Here is a 12636-nt window from a genome sequence, read left to right on the forward strand (position 1 = left end):
GTTATTTTAAAAATATATCCTGTTGTAAGAAGCCAATATACCTACCAGTATGAAGACACTGACTAAATATAAAGGCAACCAAATGTAGACAACCAAAGCAAGTAATGTAGGGGAATAATGGCCACTCCATCCTAAGGAAGAATGAAGAGTTAAAAGGAAGAAATGATGCAATAATATTCATTTTATCAGCCTTACGATTCCCATCATACATAGAAACTGATCTGTACCGCTTTGATGAATTGTTGTCTGTATTCCTTTAAGAAAATGTTACAAAATTTTATGAACTAAGTGGTTTTGAAAACTATGGTAACTGGCCTTTTTTTCTTCTTGCAATACTTCTGAATAAAATTGTACATGCATAGATTATGAATATGAAGTATAGCTAGAAATTTTTATATAAGGATTATTCATACATATTTTGAGTTGCTATTTTCCTTGATATGTAAGACTTCCTTGTAGAGGAATAAACTTGTCTTCCAGATCAACATATCTTGGATATTCTAATTACTAAATGACATCTACTTTTTGTTCTCTTTTTGCTGGGTCGGGTCCTGCTCATCTCCCTGGTCTTTTAAAATTGGAAGTGTTCATAACTTAGCATATGGGTCTCTCCATTTTTCTATCAATTTTCCATTGCATGAGTATACAATCTTATGGATTTATGCAGTAATACACATCTTCAGTTTAAATGTTTTCCTTTAACTCTTCCCTAACCACAACTTCTACTAATCATTATACCTCATTCCACCTAAAATGGCGTTTTGCTAATTCGTCAAATACCCAGGCGTACCTTAAGACATTTGTAATTGTTTGGTACTTATATCTTAGGACATTTGTACTTGTTTTTCTCTCAGTCTGGTACTCTGTTATCCCAGATATGAATATACATTTTTCTTCTCCTTTTTCAAAACTCATTCAAATGTGATATGAAGTGTGCGATCTTCTCTGAACACACAATTTAGAAGTCCCATCTGCAATCACAACTTTCTATCACCATTATCTGTCTATTTTCCTTTTAATATTAATATATAAAATAACACATAGTTTTTTCTTAACTCTTTTGGCTTCTCTTACTATAACAAACTGTAAATGCTTTTTCTGTTTTGTTTACTGTTGCACTGATAATGTTTAGAATGGCTCTGGACACATAATAGCATTGCAATAAATATTGGCTACAAAATAGGTATTAGGTTTATGTATTCATACAGGTAGAATACAAAATGGTTAAAAGGTATGCTCTTGAGTCCAACTGTCTGAGACTAAAAGTCCAATTTCACCACTTTCTAATTCTCTAACTGAATAAATCACTTAATTACATGACCTTGATTCCTTTGTCTTTAAACGGAATAATAATAGCGACTAACTATATTAGTTTCCAAATGTTGCTGGGACACAGTACCACATACTAGGCAACTTTAAACGACAAAGATGCATTCTTTCATAGTTCAGGAGGCTGAAAGTCTAAAATCAAGCTGTCAATAGGACTATGCTTTGTCTCAATGTTCTGAGTGAGAATCTGTTCCATGCTTCTGGGTTCCGGCAACTCTTCGTGTACCTTGGCTTGTAGGTAAATCTAGCTAATATTTGCCTCCAAAGTCACATGGACTTTTCACCTGTGTCTCTCTGTGTCTCCAGCTTTCCTCTCAAGGTTTGTTCTCTCTGTACATTTTCCTCTAGAGTACAAATTCCATAAAGGCAGAGCATCTGCCTCTGTTCCTCACCATTGTACGCTCAGGGTCTAACTCACTTCCTGGTGCCCAATAGGTGCTCTAATTTGTTTAATAAATGGTGGGCTATGTTGTCAATAGGACAGAAGCTGATACTTTCTATATTTATAAATAAATATTGAGCAAAAATTTTGATTCTGATTTCTCTCTAAATTAGAAAAGCGTAAGCCTGGAAACAGTGGTCTTTGTCTGAATATTATGTGGATATATTACCAATTGATCAACCCTGAAAACGATTTAAGGTGTTTCATAATCAATAATCCATTTAGTAACTGGTGTGAAAACATTTCTAAAATATTGATTTCAAGAGAATTATAATCACAAATGTAACATTCGCATTTGATCATATCTCCTCTACTAAGAGATTTTATATTCCTTCACTTAAAAATTCCTTTATAGTAGAAATAATTATGTCTCTAATCATTGAGCAGTATTGCACATTTGAATTGCTAAAATCTTTTAAAATAATTTTCAAATAGAAAATACAGAATATGTCCTTGCAAAAGTATCATTCATTATATCATGCTGTGCCTTCTGTTATTTCATATCTAAAAGAATACTTATATGTAAAATACCTTCAGAGTCAAGGCCTCTGAAATTATTAGAGCATGACTTCTACATATGAAGTAAAATGCTCATTCTAAAAATACTGTTTTGATAATTGATAATATTAGTAAGTAAATATTATATATGTATATGCAGTTAAGTGTGTCTATATATATCTGCATCTATAAAATAATATATAAAAATACTCAAGATTAAATAGGAGCCAGTCCATAAGTATAAGAAGGAAATAAATAAATCTTTCTTTATTTGCAGATAACATGATAAAAAGGAATAGAAAAATAGAGAAATTGAACAAAGAGCTGAAAAATAGATCCTTGCATATATGAAAACTAATATATAACAGAGGTGGTAAAAACTCAGTGGAGAAAGAATGGACCCTTCAACAACTGTGCTAGGAGAATTGGTCTTTCATATGAAAAAAAATTCAATATCACACATTAAAATGGATTATATGTACAGAAAAAAATTAAATGTTGAAAGCAAAATTTTAAAATATTAAAAACAAGATATGAAAACACACACAATTAGAAATAGGTTTGATTAATTTAGCTACGTTAAAATACATCTTTTAAAACTTCTGTATGGCAAAAGGAACCATGAATAAAGCTAAAAAAAATTGCCAAAGAGTGCATAGAAGAGTTTACAATACATATTTAAAGTAAAAGAAACAAACAAAAAACCTGTGTAAATGCATACATCATTAAAATCACTTATTCTTTAAAATTTATTTATTAAATACCTGTTTTATATCAGGCATTTTCATAGGCTCTTAGGATAAATAGACAAACAAAGGAAAAGAAGATCTCAACCTTTTGGGAGTTTACACTCTAACTAAGAGAGACTAAAGATATTAGATAAGTGATGTGCTATATTGCAGGGGGCAGGTGGTGGGTGGAAGGGCAACCAGAGCAGGGTAATGAGAATTGCGAGTATGAAGTTGGGTGATAAATCGCAGTTTGGGGCCGAGTGGTCAGAGTAGACCTCATTGAGAATATTACATCCAGGCAAAGGCTTACGAAAGTATAATATTGGCTTTCCATGTACTAAACTTTTCAGGTGGAAGAAGAACTGTTGCAGAAGCTCTACTGTTAGAGCTTGTTGGTGCATTTGAAATATAGAAGCCAGTATGGCTGGAGTGGAAGGAGAAAGGAGGAGGTGATTAATAGTTGAGGATGTCAAAGAGGGTAAGATGGGACAGAGCTCAAGCTATGTAGATCCTTGTAGGCTGTGGTTAGAGATAGGACTTTTACATTCAGTGAATCAGGAGCCTTTGAAGGAATTTGCTCCAAGTGAGGAGATCAAATGAGTTCTGTTTGGAAGGAACACAACTTCAAATCAATAAAGGAATTGCAAACAACACAATCACACAGTGAGTAAAGGGTATAAATGAATGATTCACCACACAGAAAACCAGAATAATTTATAACCATATGAAATATGGTAAAACTCACTGACAATGAGTTATACAAAATAAAAACTTACAAAATATTATTCATACTCTACTTCATCTTTCATAGTCATATGACTGACAAAAAATGGAATCTTGATACAATCATATGTTTATGGTAAGGGGCTCTCATGTACTGATTGTGGAGTATAAACTGGTACAATAATTTGGAAGACTAATGTGAGACCAAGTAGCAAAGAAGAAGCTATATATGCTGTTGATCAACTCTTTTGTATATCCTGATATATATAAGCTGGATGCTGTATAGATACTGAAATTATTTGAAATTTTTGTCAATGTAATAAACAAAGAAGACTATTATTACTTAATTTGTGTGTCCTTAATAGTGAAGCTGAGCAATTTTCACAGGCTGGTCTTATATTATCTTTGCCTATTGTAAAAATCATTCTCTTTTTGTAAGCAAATTGTAGGTGCTTTTTATATGTTTAGTATATTGGTCTTTTTAATATATTCTGAATATTATTATCTTAATTTCTTATTTGCATTTTAGCTTTGTTTTGTATCTTATAGAACTTATACATTTTTGTATATTTATATAAGACAAGACATTCTTTTTTTATTTGGGGTTTCATGACTTAAATTACTAAATTCTGCCTACTGTGAACATTTTGTCCAGACTTTTAAATATGTGTATGTTTGTTTGTGTGTGTGTATTTATATACATATACATATTTTAAATTTTGTTGCCTACATTTTAGTAGTCAGTCTTGATTTTTCTATTTCATATGTAGTTTCAAAATTGTATTTATTTTTAAATTAATTCATAGGACATTTTCTAATCACTTTTATTAATGATCTGCTTTTTAACCACAAAATTCAAATGCCACCATTCTTATATATTAAGTCCCCAGCTATATTTGGATGTATCTTAATGCTGTACTTTTCAACAGGTTCATTTGTTCACTTTTATGTCAGTCCCATTCTGTTATAGTTATAAAAGCTTTATGGATTATTTCTTCAACTTTTAAAATATAATTTTATTTTTAATTGAAAATGATAATTGTATGTATTTAAGGAGTAAAATGTGGTGTTTTGATATGTTTTTAAGAATTAATTAAGCAAATTGGCATATATATCTTTTTAATTTGTTAAAAAAACTATTTAAGGTGATATATTTTCCTTCTGATGACTTCTTAGCAAAATTTCCAACATTTTGCAATAAGATAAATTTTTAAGACAACTTTTTAATCTCTTGATCCAAGAGTTACGTTGATGACTATTTCTTTTTGCCTCTTGAAATTTCTAAGTAGTTAGTGTTAGTTTATGCTTTTGCTGTCAAAATGGCTGAGTTCATGGACACTTGAACAAATTAGCCTGTATTTAAATCCTCCCTCTTCCAATTAAAGCTGCGGGATCTTGAGCAAATAACTTCTCACGCATAAGTTTATTCATCTATAATATGGAGAATATGTTAGTACATACTCTAGGGTAAATGTGAGAATTAAATGACTTAATGTATGTGCTTTATTTAGAATACTACTGATGCATGGTATGTGCTTATAGTGATTGGTATTATTATTGTTACATAATTTTAAACAATAATGAATACATTGTATATAATTTATATACATAATTAATTGACTCCATGGGTCAAGATAGTATTTCTTATTCACTTAAGTTTCCTCTACTTCATCTTTCATGTTAAGTGCAAGATATTTAGATATCATCATTATATATTTCTAGGAGACTGTTTTGTTTAGTTTTCTGCCATATTGTTGAGTACAAAGTAATTGTCAATAACATTGACTTTTGCCAGTTATACCATTTGTTATTGTAAAATATTCCTTATTAACTCATATAATAGGTTTGGCTTGAAGTCCATTTAGTGAAGTTATATCATTGCTGCTCTTGATTTATTTTAAATTTATTTTGCCTGATACACGTCTCCATTATTTTTGTTTCTTTTCAGCCTTTTCTTATTATTTGTATTTGTGTCTCTTTTAAATAGGATGTAGCAGAAATTTTTGTGTTAGAAGTATTTGAATAATCCTTTATATTTTATTTTATTATTATTATTATTATTATCATTATTATTATTATTTTGAGATGGAGTCTCATTCTGCTGTCCAGGCTGGAGTGCCATGGCACGATCTCAGCTCACTGCAACCTCCACCTCCCAGGTTCAAGAGATTCTTCTGCCTCAGGCTCCTGAGTAGCTGGGACTACAGGTGCACGCCACCACCTCCGACTAATGTTTGTCTTTTTAGTAGAGATGGTGTTTCCTCATGTTGGCCAAGCTGCTCTCTAACTCCTGAACCTCAGGTGATCCAACCACCTTGGCCTCTCAAAGTGCTGGGATTACAGGCATGAGCCACTGTGCCCTGTCTTGTTTATATTTTAATAGACTTTTTAAAGCAAATATTATTTTACCTATAGATTAAAATTAAATATTTACTAAGCCCCACCTCATGATTATAGGGCCCTTTCACTTTCTTACTTTCCTTTTCTCTCCTAGCTAACTCCTAATTTGTTAACTCAGAACTGAAATTTAGTTTCAGACCATTAGGTTTTTTCTTACAGACTCTTCGATTTTATGAATGAATGAACAATTATACTTCAGTTTCTAGTGATATTATTACCATCACCATTTAGTTAACTACATAAATTATTAGATTTGTCACTTACAATCTTTTGTGCTCTTTGTTTCCTATCTTAAGATATGTTTTCTCTTAAATTTTCATTTGGTTGTAGTGTAGTAGTTTCTCTTCCTAACTGATGTAACTGCTTAGTAACTTCTGCTAAATGTGGGATTTTCATAAAGCAATATTTTTAAAATACTTATAAGATTAGGTGGCAAAACATGCAACATGCCAGTTTGTCATTAATATTATGAAGTATTCCAGAATTTTGTATCTTCCGGTGTTGCCGACTAGAAATTGAATGTCACTCTCTCTTTCCCTTTTATACATAATGTGTCTGCATATCTGGAAACATTAAGATTCTCTTTACCCTCATATCATGGACTGAATGTTTGTGTTCCTATAAACTTCATATGTTGAACACCTAATCCCCCATGCCCTGTGTGGTAGTATTTGGACACAGGACGTATAAAGAAACAATTAAGGTTAAATGAGTTTATATAGGTGGATCCCTGATCCAATAGGATAAATGTCCTTATAAGAAGAGACATCAGAGAGCTCTCTCCACCATGTCCTGCCACACACACATGCACAAAAAAGCCATGTGAGCAAACTGCAAGATGGCAACCACCTATAAGCTAAAATAAGAGGTCTCAGAATGAAAACTCCCTTGCTAATATCTTGATCTTGGATATAGTAACCTCAAAAACTGTGAGAAAAAGATCTGTATCGTTTATACCACTCAATCTGTGGTATTTTGTTAGGACAGCCTGAGCAAACTAATACACCTGGATATTAAGAAGATTTCGTGGGATATATCTCAATATGTGTCTTAACTCTTAGTGAAAAATCTTGAAATGACTAGTCAAAACATTCTATTTGACTGTATTACTTTTCCTCCATCATTCTTTTTCAATTTGTAACTATCATCATTCAAAAAATCAGGCACTCTGGATCTGTTCTCCATCTCCATGATTTTCTTGTTCCTGGCATTTTTCTTTTCTTTCTTTTGTATTTTTACTCTGTAGTGTGAGATAACTGTTCTATTTACCACTTTATATTGCTAAAAATATTTGATGCTGCAACTCAACTTGACATCGCTCCCATTATGTAAAAAAAAAAAAAAAGCTATTTAATCTACTGAGTTTCCTTAAATTGTCTAAAAACAATATTTTTATACTTACGAGAGTCAATCTGAGTTCTTTCAAGATTCATTCATATTATACCACTGGGATTTCTGAGCCTCTGGGAGGTTGGAATATGATTTGAATTTAAGAAGGAACTTATTCCTCTCTCAAACAGAGATAATGTTTTAGAGGTACATTAGTCCATTCTCATATTGCTATAAAGAATTTTCTGAGACTGGGTAATTTATAAAGCCAAGAGATTTAATTGACTCACAGTTCCATTTGGATGGGGAAGCCTCAGGAAACTGACAATCATGGAAGAAGGGGAAGGAATCATATATTTCTTTACATGATGGCAGGAAGGAGAAGTGCTGAGCAAAAGGGGGAAAATCTCCTTATAAAACCACCATATCTCCAGAGAACTCAGTCACTATCACAAGAACAGCATGAGGGCAATTGCCTCCATGATTCCAGGTTCCTCTCATGACATATGGGGATAACGGGAACTACAATTCAAGATGAGATTTGCATGGGGACACAACCAAGCCATAACATTTCACCCCTTCCCCCTCCAAAATCTCATGTACTTACATTTCAGAACACAACCATGCCTTCCCAGTAGTGGCTTTACAGGATACCACATCCCTCCTGGCTGTTTTCACAGGCTGACATTTAGTGTCTGTGGCTTTTCCAGACTCATGGGGCAAGCTTTCATTGGATCTACCATTTTGGGGTCTGGTGGGTCTAGTGGCCCTCTTCTCACAGCTCCACTTGGCAGTGACCCAGTGGGAGCTCAATGTGGGGGCTCCAACCCCACATTTCCTCTCCACACAGCCCTAGCAGAGGCTATACATTAGAGTTCTGCCTCTGCAGCAAACTTCTGCCTGGACATCAGGCATTTCCATATATCCTCTGAAATCTAGGCAGAGCTTCCCAAACCTCAATTCTTGATATCGGTGCACCTGCAGGCTCAACACCATGTGGAAACTGCCAAGGTTTGGGGCTTGCACCCTGCAAAGCCATGGCTTGGGCTATATCTTGGTCACTTTTAGCCATGGCTGGGACATAAGGCACCAAGTCCTGAGACTGCACAAAGCAGCAAGGCTCTTAGGCCAAGCCCACAAAACCATTTTTACCTCCGAGACCTCCAGGCCTGTGATGGGAGGGGCTGCTGTGAAGACCTCTGACATGAACTGGAGATATTTTCCACATTGTCTTGGCAATTAACACTTGGCTTCTCCTTACTTATGCAAATTTTTGCAGCCGGCTTGAATTTCTCCTCAGAAAATGAGATTTTCTTTTCTATCACATCATCAGGCTGCAAACTTTCTGAAATTGTATGCTCTTATTTCCTTTTAAACTTAAGTTTCAATTCCAAAGTATATATTTGTGAATACATAATGCTAAATGCTTTTAATAACACCCAAATCACCTCTTGAATGCTTTGTTACTTAGAAGTTTCTTCTGCCAGATACCTTAAATAATCTCTCTCATGTTCAAAGTTCCACAGATCTTAGAGCAGGGGCAACATGCCTCCAGTCTCTTTGCTAAAGCATAGCAAGAATCACCTTTATTCCAGTTCCCAACAAGTTCCTCATCTCCATCTGAGACCATCTCAGCGTAGACTTCATTGTCCATATCACTAGCAGCATTTTGATCAAAGCCATTCAACCAAGTTTCTAGAAAGTTCTGAACTTTCCCACATCTTCCTTTTTTTTTTTTTTCACCCTCCAAACAGTTCCAACCTCTGCCTCTTACCCAGTTCCAAAGTCACTTCCACATTTGTGGGTACATTTATAGCAGCACCTCACTCTTTGAAGTACCAATTTACTGTATTAGTCCATTCTCATGCTGCTATAAGGAACTGCCTGATACTGGATAATTTATAAAGGAAAAAGGTTTAATGACTCACAGTTCTGCATGGATGGGGAGGCCTCAGGAAACTTACATTCGTGGTAGAATGGGAAACAGACATGTTATTCTTCACATGATGAAAGGAAGGAGAAGTGCCAAGCAAAAGGGGTAGAAGCTCACAATAAAACCAGCAGATCACCTGAGAACTCACTCACTATCATGGGAACAGCATGAGGGTAACTGTCCCCACGATTCAATTACTCTCCACTGGGTCCCTTCCATGAAATGTGGGAATTATGGGAACTACAGTTCAAGATGAGATTTGGGTGGGGATACAGCCAAATCATATCAAGAGTCTCTCACATTTCAATATGGATCACGTGGGTATAATGGGGATATAGATCAGGGAAGCCAAGGGTTTCTTGATATATTGCAGTGGAGCAGGTCATCACAGCAGAACACTGTCTCTTGAGGGCAGTACAATGAGTGGTAATGACAATGTTCTCTAAAGATTATATGAAGGGTTTTGGCAAGTATAGTTCTTCTTCTAGATGTACTGATGGAGACCTATTTGACTCAGCCATAAAGACCCCTAAGACAGTTGGAGAAGTGGAAGTGTTTCCACTAAGTGTGTCATAGCCTTCTAGATCTATTCTCCTTTCTATCCCCATAACCACCTGCATTTTAAAAATTAGTAACAAGCTGTAGTAAGAAGTCTCGGAGATGTTGGAACTTCAAATGTAGGGTGTGTATATTTTACTAGTTTAGTTGTCACTTCAAAGAATTGACAGAATTAGTCCTTTAAAGACATGTTAGTTGGTATTTTAGGACAGCAGAATAGAGGGATCACACAATGTTCAAGTAAGTTTTAGGGTCCGTAGTATGAGATAATCTCTTAGGCAAGAGGAAAATATAGAACAATATGAAAGGATAAAATAACAACAAGTTTACTGCCTGTATAGTGGCAACTGGAGAAATGTGCAAGAGGGTTTCAAAAAGTTCATAGAAAAATGGAATTAAATGATAAAAATAAAAACTGTAAACTTTATTTCTCATACTGAGCTCCATTAAGTTCAAGACACTTTTGAAAGCAATGACATGAGTCATTTAGTCCATTTCTAAAGAAATGAAGGTCCTGGGAATTAGCCATGTGAATGCAGTCTTTTCACATTATTAATTAAAGAAAATGGGTGCCCTTTATAGTTTTTTTTAAGAATAGTGATATGGTTTTGCTGTGTCCCCACCCACATCTCTTCTTGAATTGTACCTCTCATAATTCCCACGTGTTGTGGGTGGGACCTGGTGGGAGATAATTAAATCTTGGGGATAGTTTTCCCAAACTGTTCTCATGGTAGTGAATAAGTCTCACAAGTTCTGATGGTTTTATAAGGAGTCCCCCCTTTCACTTGGGCCTCATTCTCTCTTTTCCTGCTGCCAAGTAAGATGTGCCTTTGTTCTTCCCTCACCTGCTATAATTGTGAGGCTTCCCCAGCCATGTGGAACTGTGAGTCCATTAAATCTCTTTTTCTTTGTGAATTATCTTTATATTGGTATGTCTTTATCAGCAGTGTGAAAACAGACTAATAAAATTAGAAAGTGAAAATAAATCCAAATAAGATAATCAAGACTGTAAGGTGGATGCCTAATGATTTCATATCAAAATTCTCACAAATTGCCCTTGTTTGATGAGAGAAGTGAGCAAGCAGGAGCATTCTCTTGGTGAGGAAATACTGGTGAAGATTTCCTAGGCATTTTTCTGCTAAAACTTTGACTAACTTTCTGAAAACAGTCTCGTAATAAAAAGATGTTATTGTTCTTTGGCCCTCCACAAAGTCAACAAAAGAAATACCTTGAGCATCCCCCCAAAACTACTGCCATGGCCTTTGATCTTAACTGGTTCACATTTGCTTTGACTGGACCACTTTTGCTTCTTGGTAGCCATTGCTTTGTTTGTGCTTTGTCTTCAGGATCATATTGGTAAAGCCATGTTCAACCTACTATAACAATTCTTTAAAGAAATGCTTTATGATGGAATAATTTACATTCCTTTGGGTATATACCCAGTAATGGAATTGCTGGATCACATGATATTTCTGGTTCTAGATCCTTGAGGAATTGCTACACTGTCTTCCACAATGGTTGAACTAATTTATATTCCCGACTGTGTAAAAGTGATCCTATTTCGGCCAGGCGCAGTGGCTCACACCTATAATCCCAGCATTTTGGGAGGCCGAGGTGGGTGGATTTCGAGGTCAGGAGATCGAGACCATCTTGGCTAACACAGTGAAACCCCGTCCCTACTAAGAATACAAAAAATTAGCCGGGCATGGTGGCGGGCACCTGTAGTCCCAGCTACTCGGGAAGCTGAGGCAGGAGAATGGTGTGAACCCGGGAGGTGGAGCTTGCAGTGAGCCGAGATCATGTCACTGCAGTACAGCCTGGGTGACAGAGCGAGACTCTGTCTCAAAAAACAAAACAAACAAACAAACAAAAAAAGTGATCCTATTTCTCCACATCCTTGCCAGCATCTATTTTCTCTTGACTTTTTAATAATCACCATTCTAACTGGTATGAGATAGTATCTCATTGTGATTTTGATTTGCATTTCTCTAATGATCAGTGATGTTGAGCTTTTTTTCATGTTTGTTGGCCACATAAATCTCTTCTTTTGAGAAGTGTCTCTTTATGTACTTTGCCTACTTTTTGATGGGGTTGCTTGTTTCTTTCTTGTAAATTTCTTTAACTTCATTGTAAATTCTGGATATTAGACCTTTGTCAGATGGGTAGATTGCAAAAATTTTCTCCTATTCTATAGGTTGCCTGTTTGCTCTGAGGATACTTTCTTTTGTTGTGTAGAAGCTCTTTAGTTTAATTAGATCCCACTTGTCAATTTTCACTTTTGTTGCAATCGCTTTTGGTGATTCATCATAAAATATTTGCCTATTCTGTTATAATGACACATTCATGAGTATGTTTATTCCAGAACTATTCACAATAGTAAAGACATGGAATCAACAAAAAGGTCCATCAACAATAGACTGCATAAAGAAAATGTGGTACACATACACCATGCAATACTATGCAGCCATTAAAAGAAATGAGACCATGTCCTTTGTGGGGACATGGATGGAGCTGGAAGCCATTATCCTCAGCGAACTAACACAGGTACAGAAAACCAAACACCCCATGTTCTCATTCATAAGTGGGAGCTGAACAATGAGAGCACATGGACACAGGGATAGGAACAACACCACCAAGGCCTTTCAGGGGAGTAGGGGGAGGGAGAGCATCAGGATAAAAATGTATGCGGGGTT

The 12636-nt window shown here is 35.3% G+C and overlaps 1 long non-coding RNA gene across 3 annotated transcripts in view; it reads left to right on the forward strand.

The window, feature by feature from the left end:
- The first annotated feature begins 1602 nt into the window (after window positions 1–1602).
- Window positions 1603–12636, forward strand: part of LOC129534183 (uncharacterized) — a 154405-nt gene continuing 143371 nt past the window's right edge. For all 3 annotated transcript variants that reach the window (XR_008680653.1, XR_008680652.1, XR_008680654.2), the window contains exon 1: window positions 1603–1648. This is a non-coding gene — a long non-coding RNA (uncharacterized lncRNA). The remainder of the gene's footprint in view (window positions 1649–12636) is intronic.

Source organism: Gorilla gorilla, chromosome 5, assembly GCF_029281585.2.
Source record: "Gorilla gorilla gorilla isolate KB3781 chromosome 5, NHGRI_mGorGor1-v2.1_pri, whole genome shotgun sequence".
Lineage (NCBI taxonomy): Eukaryota > Metazoa > Chordata > Mammalia > Primates > Hominidae > Gorilla > Gorilla gorilla.